Below are 13,252 nucleotides of genomic sequence, written 5' to 3' on the forward strand. Positions count from 1 at the left end.
TATCTGCCACCTCTCGACAGCCCCATGTTTTCCCTATGGCAAAATTTTCCCATTGAAAAGTATTGACACATTGCATTTCAATGACAGGAAAATGTTTTTTCAAGCGCAAATTGCACAAAAACTACAAAGCTGATCGACACGAAAAATACTTAGCACACCACTCGTGGACGCTGGCTTAGAAACGACACCTGTCGGGATCCCTCAGATTACTCTTTCATCTGAAGTACCGATGTTCTTAGGTGTGAAGCATCATATGTCTCTAATTAAATCAGCTCCATCGAGAAGAACTACACAGACACCAGCTGTATAATACCACTCAGGATGCCTCCAAGACGCCTCTGGCTTATCAGTTAGGCTTCCGTCTTTTATAGTAAAGAATTTAAACATTTTACAGACATGCGCAGTACAAATGATTTTACAACTTGTTTTAGACAAAGAAAGTCATTTAGGCGAAAAAGCAGAGGTATTTGACCTTGGTTCACAAGGGAGAAGTCTGAGACATCTCCTCGAAGAACAGATAAGGTTTTAAACAAGAGAATGCAACATAGACAGAACTCAATTTAACTCCTTCAGTTCCTATCATTCCCCCCTTTGACATCTTCATTTTCCACAATCTGGAACACTGGATCCTGCAACAACAGCGGATAGTGGCTCGTTCACCAGGTACTATCCCAGGCCGACGGGTTGCCCAAGGGAGACAGGTCTTCTACCTTCTCCATCCCCCAGATACTGAAGCCACGTCCATCATTGCAAGAGTACGCTCCTTCATGCCAGAAATGAGATGTCAATCTAGGACTCAAAGGAATAATAGTTAAATTCTTGTTGTTTACAGTCAAACTTCCTTATCTATTTCTACATCTTTTCTTGCATACAGAGATACACCAAAAAACAAGTTTCAATAGCACATATATTACGAAGATACAAACAACAATACGTAATAGACTTAGTATAATCCCAGTTATCCAGCCTCCAATACCCTTAAACCAATTAGCTGGATTAAGAAAGGAGAATGTATCTGACCACCAACTATCCTTAGTACGATCATTGTCTTTATTGTACTGATCTCTAAGTCTTTGAACATCCTCTATTTTTGATCTTAACTTTAAACTACTGTTGGGATCTATATAATGACAGCAAGCTGGTCCGATGACTTGACACATACCTCCTTGCGCTACAGTTAAATAATCTAATACTATGGTATGCTGATTAGTGACTATAATAAGCTGATTTTGGACAGCAACGGTGGTGTTCAATATATCCAATATATCCCATATTTGGTCATCTAAGTAATCTGTAGCCCTGACTAATTTATCCCACATTTGAGTAATCATAGGATAAATAAAAATAGAGCTGACAATTTTATTGGCCACACTCATCTGCACTATATGTGGTCTCCCAGAGGGACGAGGTGTATTGTCAGCAGCTCTTTTGTACAACGTGTGTTTAGGTATGCTCTGAGTATTCAACTGGTCATTCGGAATAACAAAGGTAGCTGGAGTCAAACGACCCAGAGTACAAGCACCTTTTACCCCTACTGGCAACCATTTATATGCATTGTCTCCACATACCCAGTACATGTCACTAGGTAGGTCCCATAGGGCTGAATGTTGTAATACCAGTCTATGAACTAAATCTATGAACGCAGATACATTCTGAAGCATACACCAATTTGGAAGTTGTCCTAAAGGGCTACACTACCCTACATCGGGATTTCCACAGGTGGGAGTTCCTTTCTCATATCCAGATGACTCGTTGCAAGGTATATTACCTGAAATATTAAAACAAGTTTCATTATTGCCCTGGGGAAATAAATTGGAATACTCCCAGGACGTATTATGCAACCTTCTTTCTAGCAGTATTGGTTTGAAGGCATCAGTAGAGTGGGAAGTTACATTAAAACTAACTTGTAGGCCATACATTGGAATTTGCCCCAGGTAGGTTAATCGAGTTCTATTCCTGGGTACCCAAGCTCCCCCTTTATATGCCAGATATTGAAGGTGTGCATTACTTCCTGAAAGATTACCCTGCCACCAAGGGTATCCTACCCATCCCACAATAGGTATTCCAACAATTGTGTTCCATAACTTCACATTATTTGTGGCATTATTAGCAAGTGTATCAGAACAACTGGTCCAGGCAAATAATTCCTCGGGTGGCATAGGAATAACAAGGAACGGAATACTAGTGGCTGATACTGCATAATGTGTAGATCCAGCAAATGATTTGACCAATCATTTAGTATTTTTTCATGATGTTGTATAAACTTATTATTCAAGGACATTGGAGAATTTAGATTGTCCCACGCAGCTACCATTATTACAGATAATGCAACAAAACCAAACCAAAACATTATGCACTCTTATGCTTTGTTAACTCCTGTGGCTAGTTTGCAATGCGATGCGTGGATCCAGGTTGGTCTTCCTTCCAACTTAACAGAAGTAGGCGTTATTAGGAGTACTTGGTAAGGTCCTTGATATCGGGGTTCAAGGGTCTTTCTGGAGTGTTTCTTGACATATACGTAATCACCAGGTTGTAGACAGTGATTCCTTCCACACTATCTGGATCTGGAGTGGAAGAGAAAACTAGAGAATGCATTTGAGTTAAATGCTTTTGCAACTGGATTACATAACTTGTCAAATTATCCACATTAAGTGTTAAGACCTGTGGGTAGTACAACCCTGTGTTCGGTGGTCTTCCAAACAGTATCTCGAAGGGTGACAGTTTAGTTTTCCCCGTGGGTGTGTACCTTACTGAGAATAATGCTAATGGGAGACACTCTGGCCATGGTTTATGGGTTTGTTCCATGGTTTTCTGTATTTTCAATTTTAGTGTCCCGTTCATTCTCTCTACCTTCCCTGAACTCTGTGGGTGGTAGGGTGTATGAAATGCCTGTTCTACACCTATCATTTGCATGACATTTTGCATTACCTCAGCAGTAAAGTGTGTACCTCTGTCTGATTCAATTGTTTCAGGGACACCGAATCGTGGTACTAGTTCCATCACCAGTTTCTTTGCAGTGGCTCGAGCTGTAGCCGTTTTCACCGGGTAGGCCTCTGGCCATCCAGAGAAGAGATCTACACATACTAGGATATTTGCATACACTCCTACCTTGGTAGCTGTATGTCGTCAATCTGCCGTCTCTGAAACGGGTAGAGAGGCCTAGGTGTCGCTTTCTTAGGGACTTTTACTGTTTTACCTGGGTTGTGCTGTGCACAGATGAGGCATGATTGTACAAGTTTCGCGGCTGCGTAACTGAAACCAGGAGCGATCCAGAAGGCATCTACCATGGCACACATGTGACTTTTTGAGGTGTGATTGGGGCCATGTGCTGCTTGCGCCATGATTGGGAACAGGGACTTTGGTGGGCACATTTTATCCTTATTCTCCCATACTCCATTTGAGTTCAGCTCAGCTCCCAGTCTCCCCCGGTGTACCTTCTCTGTTTGGGCAGCCTTTTGCTGGAGGGATTTCAGGACATCTAGACCCAATGTGGCTGGAATACGCTGACTCCCCGCCACCGTCCACTGCTCTCTCTAGGCCGCCTTGTGCTATTTTAGCAGCCTCGTTCGCCCTTCTATTGCCCTCTACCTCCACGGAGTCACCTTTGTGTGTGCTTTTACCTTGACAATGCCAACCTGGACTGGTAACATCAATGCCTCCATCAATTGTTTCACCAGCTCTGCATTTTTAATGGGCTTCGAATCTGTGAAAATATTAGCGACTTTACCTGCAGCGGCTCTACACGCCTCAGTGAGTGCCTTCAACTCTGCCTCCTGCGCCGACATGTGAGGAGAGAGTGGTTCCGCTCGGATTACCTCATGTGAGGATACTACTGCATATCCAGTGTAGAATCGTCCATCCTGGTGGTATCTGGGGCCATCTACAAAAAGGAAACTCAAAGTCTGCATTAGGAACAGGTTTTTCATGAATGTGTGCAAACCCAACTGTCTCCTGACTCATCAGTTCTATGCAGACATGTTCATGCGTCATGTCAAAGTATCCTTCCTCACTTGCCAATACGGTCACCAATTCCCCCTTTTCTGAATCCATAGGCAGGAGGGTGGCTGGATTCAGAACGTTACATCTTTTGAGGAGTGACATACTCAGGAATTAGTAGAGCACACTCAAGTCGGAGCTGTCTGGCCATAGACAGATGTTTTGGTTGAACTTGTAGGAGTATGGCATGGATGTCATGTGGGGAATAGATTGTCAAAAGAAACGTCAGTGTCATCTCACATGCCTTCCCTATTACGTCTCCACTTTTTTCCTTGTGCTCCAGCATACATGACAGGTCGTTTTATTGTCCTTGTTTGCTCAATTTCTTTAGCTACCTTAAGGAGGTCTTTCGGATCTACATGTCTCCATTCAGGTCTGGCTGTCTGTACTGCGTCTCGTAAGTCTTTGTTCATACCGTCAATGAATGCATTCACCAGTATTCTAACATCAAGTGGGTTTATGCAAATGTACCCCATGTCTGCCCATTTCAGCTGTAACCGTCCAAGGTATATCTCTACTCTCTCTCCTCTTTGCTGTGTCACATTAGTCAGGAGTACAGACTGCTCTGATTGTTCCACTGCAGCCCATTGTCTTAGTGACTCACAGTACGTCTCCCCAGATCGTGCAGATTTATCATCCATGCCCCAAGCCTGATTCTTTGTCACATCTGTGTGTCTTAATTATATGATCTAGTGCATCACCTGCCTTTAAACTCACCAACCTCTCTAGGTCTGCCCAGGTACACTTATATGTCTGCTGTACTTCCTTTATGTGTCTGTAAAACGGGAATGGTTGGTCTTCAGGGGCAGGCAGCTGCTTCAGCAAAGCTAGCTGGTCAGAGGGGCTCCAGGGATAATACACCTGTATCTTTCTTATTCTAGTCACACTTCTAGGTCCTGATGGGGTTGGCCGTCTGATGTCTACTGTCAGCTTACTCCTCAAGGGCCAATGTCCCCACTACCCACTATCCACACTATTATGTCAGCTTCTTATGATCTTGTCTGGATAGGATTTAGTGCAATTCTCTTAGGTCAGTAGCACAGGTCACACAAGTAGCTATTCAGTCTGGGTTTGTCTGAGTCTGACCACAGTGTTTACAAGTCCATCTGTTTTGTCTGGGTCTCTGGTTACACTTTGTCAATCAAACATTCATAATACACCTTCCACACTGCTGCACATTCTCAAGCATCATTTATTCACTTGCTATTTTCTTCCCTTGTCTGTGCCTTTTTGTACATCCAAACATTCACACTCTGGTATTTTTGCCTTTTTCAATGTTTGTCCCACTTGTTTTACTGCTTCCTTCCTTCTCTGTCTCTTGTAATTTGACACAATTTGCTATACAAATCAATCACACAACTAGAAGCAGGTTCAAACACATTAATGACCAAGCAATCACTTACAATTCCCTTCTAAATTAGGCACCATATCTTACTTTTAACTTCCAATCTTCAATTAAGTACTGTTGCTTTAAAATGCACAAATCTTTCAGCGCGTACCTTACGGATAGAATTACAGAGAATTTTGAGCACAGCTCACACTCAGCAGAGATAAGAGCGAAGGGAGAAGAAAAACTACGCAGCGGTATCCTTCACCCCTCCCGTCAGAATGCAGCGTCGTCCTTCACAGAATTCTGTAGTTCTTTAGACTTATCAAAATCAATTTCTACAAAGAAACTCAAAATCACGGGATTTCACTGTAAGGGCAGATAACTGTATAATGAGATTAACCATGCCTTGCCCTTTTTCTGGCCAAATGCATTCAGGAAACTTTACAATGTAATGCCACATATAACACGAACTATATCATTACTCAATTCATTCAGTCTCAGATGTAGATTTGAAATATCTATAACGCATCTGTCCGGGATTCCACCACAACTAGAAAGGTCACAAATCTCTTGACACAAAAATGATGTGTGATGATTCATTCATACGTGCTCATTCACTGATTTTTTTTTTTTTTTTTTTTTTTTTTTTTTTTTTTTTTTATACTCAATTACTCATCTCTCATCTTATTCAGAGGTTCTCATAGACATATATACAAGGATTCACACAGCCTGCCTATCTTGCACTTTGGATTTGATTAATACTTTTTCCAGGTTCTTTGCTGCACTACTTCCATATCTATCCTCAATTATATCACATAACCGATTTCCTTCTTCAGGTATCTTTCCCTGACTGTTCCCCATCTTATCTTTTATTCTTATCCTGTCTCTCTTGTTGTCTTCCTGTTAGTCCCCTGCCTTAGGTGGTGTATTGGGTAAGCTCAAGACTAGGCTCTACTATACCTCGTTACCTTCTTCCTAAGGTGCTAACAGGCTAAATGGAGTGTCTGTTCCTCGGTGTACTACGTGTTTCGTGTACTTATATGCTATGTAGCATCCGAACAGAAATACTCCCACAACACACAGGATTGTAAATAAAGTGTCCATCTACTGGGGTTCTTCAGTCATATCCTGTCACAGGCTCATTTCACGGTCCTGTGCTCATTCGGTCACACTCTTATCTGTCACAAGGTTTATTCGTAAAGGGTGTTGATTTAAGCTTAGGCGGTGACCTCCCCGAAAGGACGCTGTCACATGGCCCAGTTAGGCAATATCACCACTCTTTGAACGAATACCTACTGTGCAGCTTATTTGTCTACTTTCCACAACCTTTCAAATCAAAGTAGCCATTCAACAACCTCCTCTATTTCTAGTGCGGAATCGTCTATTGTGAAAAACTTGTCCGTCCGGGCTGCGCAGTATGAACTGTTCACCCAGCCTTATATTCCATAATGTCAGACCTCTCCCATTTTGATTTGCATCAGCTCTTTTTCTAAAAATAGCTGTGCACACACAGAACCTACAGTAACCTCTCATTCGAGCAGAAATTACATATGCGTGTCACACCCGATTTCCTCAGAGTTCTTATATGGACCTGATTTTACGGCCCCCTCCTCTACTAGATTCCCCTTTATACGGACCTTAGTTATAATGATAGATTATGAAGAGCAGAGAAGAGAAAAATTGATCTCTTACCTGGCCAGGTGTTTAGGTCTGCTGTTCACAATTTCATCAGTAACTGGAGTGGTCTGTAGATCGGGTAGTCTTGGAGAGGTGCCTATATCAGGTCCCTGTTTCGGGCGCCAGGAAACTGTCGGGATCCCTCAGATTACTCGTTCATCTGAAGGACCGATGTTCTTAGGTGTGAAGCATCATATGTCTCTAATTAAATCAGCTCCATCGAGAAGAACTACACAGACACCAGCTGTATAATACCACTCAGGATGCCTCCAAGACGCCTCTGGCTTATCAGTTAGGCTTCCGTCTTTTATAGTAAAGAATTTAAACATTTTACAGACATGCGCAGTACAAATGATTTTACAACTTGTTTTAGACAAAGAAAGTCATTTAGGCGAAAAAGCAGAGGTATTTGACCTTGGTTCACAAGGGAGATGTCTGAGACATCTCCTCGAAGAACAGATAAGGTTTTAAACAAGAGAATGCAACATAGACAGAACTCAATTTAACTCCTTCAGTTCCTATCACACCTCAACGGAGTCTGTGATGGTAGCGGTTCGGGCCGCATTAATTGCGGAAATCAACTGAATAGTAATAATAATACTAGATGTGTATTTCCTGAAGGAAGTACAGATAGTGGTTTGAAATGGTGCCCGGTCTGCCCCTTTAAGAGAGACTTGCCTGCTGCCCCTGCAAGACTTTCAACTCAGGATCCGTTTTAAATGTGGGTGCCTCTCAGGGGCCACTTTGGCCTCAGCCTCCGATTTGGAGGCCGGGGTGGCTCAGCCTCCGACTTGGAGGCCTGGGTGGCTCAGCCTCCGACTTGGAGGCCTGGGTGGCTCAGCCTCCGATTTGGAGGCCTGGGTGGCTCAGCCTCCGATTTGGAGGCCGGGGTGGCTCAGCCTCCGATTTGGAGGCCGGGGTGGCTCAGCCTCCGATTTGGAGGCCGGGGTGGCTCAGCCTCCGATTTGGAGGCCGGGGTGGCTCAGCCTCCGATTTGGAGGCCGGGGTGGCTCAGCCTCCGATTTGGAGGCCGGGGTGGCTCAGCCTCCGATTTGGAGGCCGGGGTGGCTCAGCCTCCGATTTGGAGGCCGGGGTGGCTCAGCCTCCGATTTGGAGGCCGGGGTGGCTCAGCCTCCGATTTGGAGGCCGGGGTGGCTCAGCCTCCGATTTGGAGGCCGGGGTGGCTCAGCCTCCGATTTGGAGGCCGGGGTGGCTCAGCCTCCGATTTGGTGTGTCGGCCCTTTAAGACTCATTTGAGTGCGCTGGCCCTTTAACAATCACTTTGGCGCGTTGGCCCTTTAAGAGCTAGTTTGGCTCACTGGGCTTCTTTTAAATCCACTTTGGCGCACACATTCTCTCTCAGGGGCATGTGTCATGTGATGAAGCTAGATTTGCATTTGTGCTGTGGGTTTCGCTTTAAGAGCTGATATTATGTGGCAGAAGCACTGTGCTGGGGTTCAAGTGAAGTTCGTAGACGTTGGCATAGTAACTGGGTCTGCCTGCGCATATCAATGAGCTCAACTGTCATTTCAATTGCCTCAGGGCACGTTTTGCCATTTCCTATTGAAAAGCATTGGAGACAGTGCATTCCAATGACGGGAAAAAAAATTTTCAAACGCAAATTGCGCAAAAACTACAAATCCGATCGACACGAAAAATACTTAGCACACCTCTCATGGACGCTGGCTTCGAAACGACACCTCAACGGAGTCTGTGCGTGTAGCGGTTCGGGCCGCATTAATTGCGGAAATCAACTTAATAATAATAAGAAGAATAAGTTAGCAGCGTTCGGATTACAATATAGTGGTTTTTTCAAACCACTATAACTAGATGTGTATTTCCTGAAGGAAGTACAGATAGTGGTTTGAAATGCTGCCCAGGCTGCCCCTTTAAGAGAGACTTGCCTGCTGCACCTGCAAGACTTTCAACTCAGGATCCGTTTTAACTGTGGGTGCCTCTCAGTGGCCACTTAGGTCTCAGGGTCCGATTTTGTGGGTGGGGCCCCCAGGGTCCGATTTGGAGGCCGGGGTCGATCAGCCTCCGATTTGGAGGCCGGGGTCGATCAGCCTCCGATTTGGAGGCCGGGGTCGATCAGCCTCCGATTTGGAGGCCGGGGTCGATCAGCCTCCGATTTGGAGGCCGGGGTCGATCAGCCTCCGATTTGGAGGCCGGGGTCGATCAGCCTCCGATTTGGAGGCCGGGGTCGATCAGCCTCCGATTTGGAGGCCGGGGTCGATCAGCCTCCGATTTGGAGGCTGGGGTCGATCAGCCTCCGATTTGGAGGCCGGGGTGGCTCAGCCTCCGATTTGGAGGCCGGGGTGGCTCAGCCTCCGATTTGGAGGCCGGGGTGGCTCAGCCTCCGATTTTGAGGCCGGGGTGGCTCAGCCTCCGATTTGTAGGCCGGGGTGGCTCATTGTCCGATTTGGAGGCCGGGGTGGCTCATTGTCCGATTTGGAGGCCGGGGTGGCTCATTGTCCGATTTGGTGTGTAGGCCCTTTAAGACTCATTTGGGTGCGCTGGCCCTTTAACAATCACTTAGGCGCGTTGGCCCTTTAAGAGCTAGTTTGGCTGACTGGGCTTCTTTTAAATCCACTTTGGCGCACACATTCTCTCTCAGGGGCATGTGTCATGTGATGAAGCTAGATTTGCATTTGTGCTGTGGGTTTCGCTTTAAGAGCTGATATTATGTGGCAGAGGCTCTGTGCTGGGGTTCAAGTGAAGTTCGTAGGCGTTGGCATAGTAACTGGGTCTGCCTGCGCATATCATTGAGCTCAACTGTCATTTCAATCGCCTCAGGGCATGTTTTGCCATTTCCTATTGAAAAGCATTGGAGACAGTGCATTCCAATGACGGGAAAAAAAAATTTCAAACGCAAATTGCGCAAAAACTACAAATCCGATCGACACGAAAAATACTTAGCACACCTCTCATGGACGCTGGCTTCGAAACGACACCTCAACGGAGTCTGTGCGTGTAGCGGTTCGGGCCGCATTAATTGCGGAAATCAACTTAATAATAATAATAAGAAGAATAAGTTAGCAGCGTTCGGATTACAATATAGTGTTTTTTTCAAACCACTATAATAAGTTAGCAGCGTTCGGATTACAATATAGTGGTTTTTTCAAACCACTATATAACTAGATGTGTATTTCCTGAAGTACAGATAGTGGTTTGAAATGGTTCCCAGGCTGCCCCTTTAAGAGAGACTTGTTTGCAGCTCCTGCAAGACTTTCAACTCAGGATCCGTTTTAAGTGTGGGAAGAAGAAAGAAGAAAGAAGAAAGAAGAAGAAATGATGACTACTGGTTGGCCAGCATCCTGGATCCACACTATAAAGGCAAATTACAAAACATAATGCCACAGGAGAACCTTGACCTAATATTGGCTAATAAACAAGCAACTCTGGTAAACGGGTTGGGTGAGTCATTCCAAGCACACAGCAGCGGTGATGCTTCTCACACGAGCTGTAGGGGCCGGGGGCAACTTGGAAGAGGTGTTCGTGGTGCACACATCAGAAATGGCGTTGGAGACAGGGGTTTCATGACCACGTTGTGAACTAATTTTTCAAGTCCCGCTCACACGACTGGTAATACTGCATCGATTGAAAGTGACAGGAGACAGCAGTTGTCAACTATGGTTACAAACCACATCTCATACCATATCGATGTTCTCCCTCACAGGTCATTCCTATTTGACTATTGGGTCGCTAAACTGGACACCTGGCCTGAATTGGCACAATATGCCTTACAGGAGATCGCTTGCCCAGCTGCAAGTGTGGTATCAGAAAGAGTCTTCAGTGCAGCTGGATCAATCCTGACAGAAAAAACGACCCGTCTGTCGACCCAAAATGTGGATGATCTAACCTTCATTAAAATGAACCATGCATGGGTTTCCAAGGATTTTGTCCCACCTACCCTGATGACACATAGGTTGCCAGAAAATGGCTTGGTTTGGTCCTCCTCTTCCTCGGACTTGACCAATTTCGCCTTTAGCAGCAGCTGAATGTCCCAGATCAACATATGGCATTTTGTAAACCTCCCTAACTGGGCTGCCTCCCCCCCCCCATGACCAGGGTCACCACCTAGCGCACGCAACTGTGCGAGTGCCGTTGCCCTGGACAGGTGGGTAGGCCAACTCTTGGGCGCGGGTACTGGCACAGGGTCCCTCATAGTGCAATCAAATGTCTCTGATAGTGGGGGTGCACACCCGCCGTCAAGCACACTGCAGTACTATGAGGGGCCCAGTGCCAGTACCGACACCCACGAGTGTGCCCCCCTTGCTTGGGCAGGGCCACAGCATTTGCAATGTTTACCTCTCCCTGCTCCTCCACTGTGTAGTCTGGGCTGTCAAATCCTTCACTGGGACTGCCACTACAAATTTGTTGAACTGATAGATGATGGTTAAGACGTAGCTATGCCCTGTCCCGCTGGCCGGGCTCTAGCTTCAGATGATCAATGGCTTCCATTTCTTATGGATGTCGACTCACAATGACATGCAGTGGTGGTTTATCATCAGCTTTCACAGTTTTCCTACTCACAGACGTGTGACATTCTTGCGCACATTTTTAAATGTGCCCTCTCATGCCAATCCCAGAGAATCGCCTATGACCTGTGGCTTCTGTCTTTTGCGTTCCAAAGTTACGTGACAGATAATGATAGGCAGTGAGCATCATGTTTACATCTCTCCCTGTGATAAGAATTTGATGGAGATGAGTAACGCGGATGGGATTGATAGGAACTGAAGGAGTTAAATTGAGTTCTGTCTATGTTGCATTCTCTTGTTTAAAACCTTATCTGTTCTTCGAGGAGATGTCTCAGACATCTCCCTTGTGAACCAAGGTCAAATACCTCTGCTTTTTCGCCTAAGTGACTTTCTTTGTAGAAAACAAGTTGTAAAATCATTTGTACTGCGCATGTCTGTAAATGTCTAAATTCTTTACTATAAAAGACGGAAGCCTAACTGATAAGCCAGAGGCGTCTTGGCAGGCATCCCGAGTGGTATTATACAGCTTGTGTCTGTGTTATCCTTCTCGACGGAGCAATTGATTAGAGACATATGATGCCTCACACCTAAGAACATCGGTCCTTCAGATGAAAGAGTAATCTGAGGGATCCCGACAGGATCAACGGTACTAAGATACAGCAACACTTTCTTCACAATGTTATGTTTTCGCTGTCTCCACACACAAATTAATTGAGGGTCAGCATTGACTCTGAGAATTGTGACGTAAGTTTTTCCCGTGATTATTCATTCCTAGATTTCTGCAATCACTAGACTTTATGTCAGTAATTGTATGCATCTCATTTCCTATTGCGGAGAGGCTGGACTGTCTTACTGAGACAGAAATATATGTGAAGATGTAAAAATACCACCAAAAGTGTATGCTTCAAAAACATTTCCTTTTTTCTACTTTTTAGATTGTTGTCTAATCCACACTGAGAACACGGAGATTTTAAATGTTTAAACTATGCTATATATACACACCTGCTATCCAGTGATAATGTACCCTTTCTCACCTTCGTCCAATCACGTCTAATCCATACTGGGCCTGAGACAGTCTGAGCCTGCCTCCTGACCTATAGACATAGGTTTTGAATTTGTAAACTATGCTACATATGTTCGTGTTATCCGGTGAAACTGTACCCTTTATCAACTTTCTACAATGTTGTCGAATCCATACTGGGCCTGAAAACGGCTGCCGAGCTGTTAAGCAAGCTACAGCACCTGTGGTTTGGACACGTAATTTTTTTGTTTTGTCAGGAATGCCGGATAGGTCTAATTCCGTAATTGCGGTTGACCTGCACTTACTGGGAAATCATCGTTCACGGGAAATAATTGGAATCCCAGATCCCCATCACTAACGGTGTTCAGCGAATTATCAGCACCTGTAAGCGACAAAAGCTGGTCCTTTCAGTGTAGCGCGCATGCAGCCCCGGACATGTAAGGGCATGATAGACCTGTTATTGCTCGATCTCGCGTGCCAGAGCCACGCATATCCCTCTAGTAAGCTTGACGCGTACCGCGGGGGCATGCTGGAGTCTCGGTCCTTAACGGAATAAAGCTGAGAAATCGCTAGCACAACTACAAACGGACATACCACACCACACACAGAATTGACAAAGCTTGCAATCTGTCCATCTTTTCTGTAGCTTGTATGGTTGTGGTTTCCCGGGTGGAGTCCAATTAAGCTACAGGCTCCACTCCGGGTGGTGCCCTTTTGGACATTCCTTTAAGGTTCAGCTTTGCAATC

General features: G+C 45.3%; 1 long non-coding RNA gene across 1 annotated transcript; it reads right to left on the reverse strand.

Annotated features, from left to right (window-relative positions):
* Window positions 1–305: 305 nt before the first annotated feature.
* LOC141046987 (uncharacterized) lies at window positions 306–6,394 on the reverse strand. The gene is made up of 2 exons (XR_012219711.1): window positions 2,358–6,394; window positions 306–1,768 (listed from the first exon to the last, which is right to left on the reverse strand). It is a non-coding gene; the product is annotated as an uncharacterized lncRNA (long non-coding RNA).
* Between the last annotated feature and the right edge of the window lie 6,858 nt (window positions 6,395–13,252).

Source organism: Dendrobates tinctorius, unplaced genomic scaffold, assembly GCF_039654945.1.
Source record: "Dendrobates tinctorius isolate UK_male_01 unplaced genomic scaffold, ASM3965494v1 ptg000125l, whole genome shotgun sequence".
In the NCBI taxonomy this organism is placed as follows: Eukaryota; Metazoa; Chordata; class Amphibia; order Anura; family Dendrobatidae; genus Dendrobates; species Dendrobates tinctorius.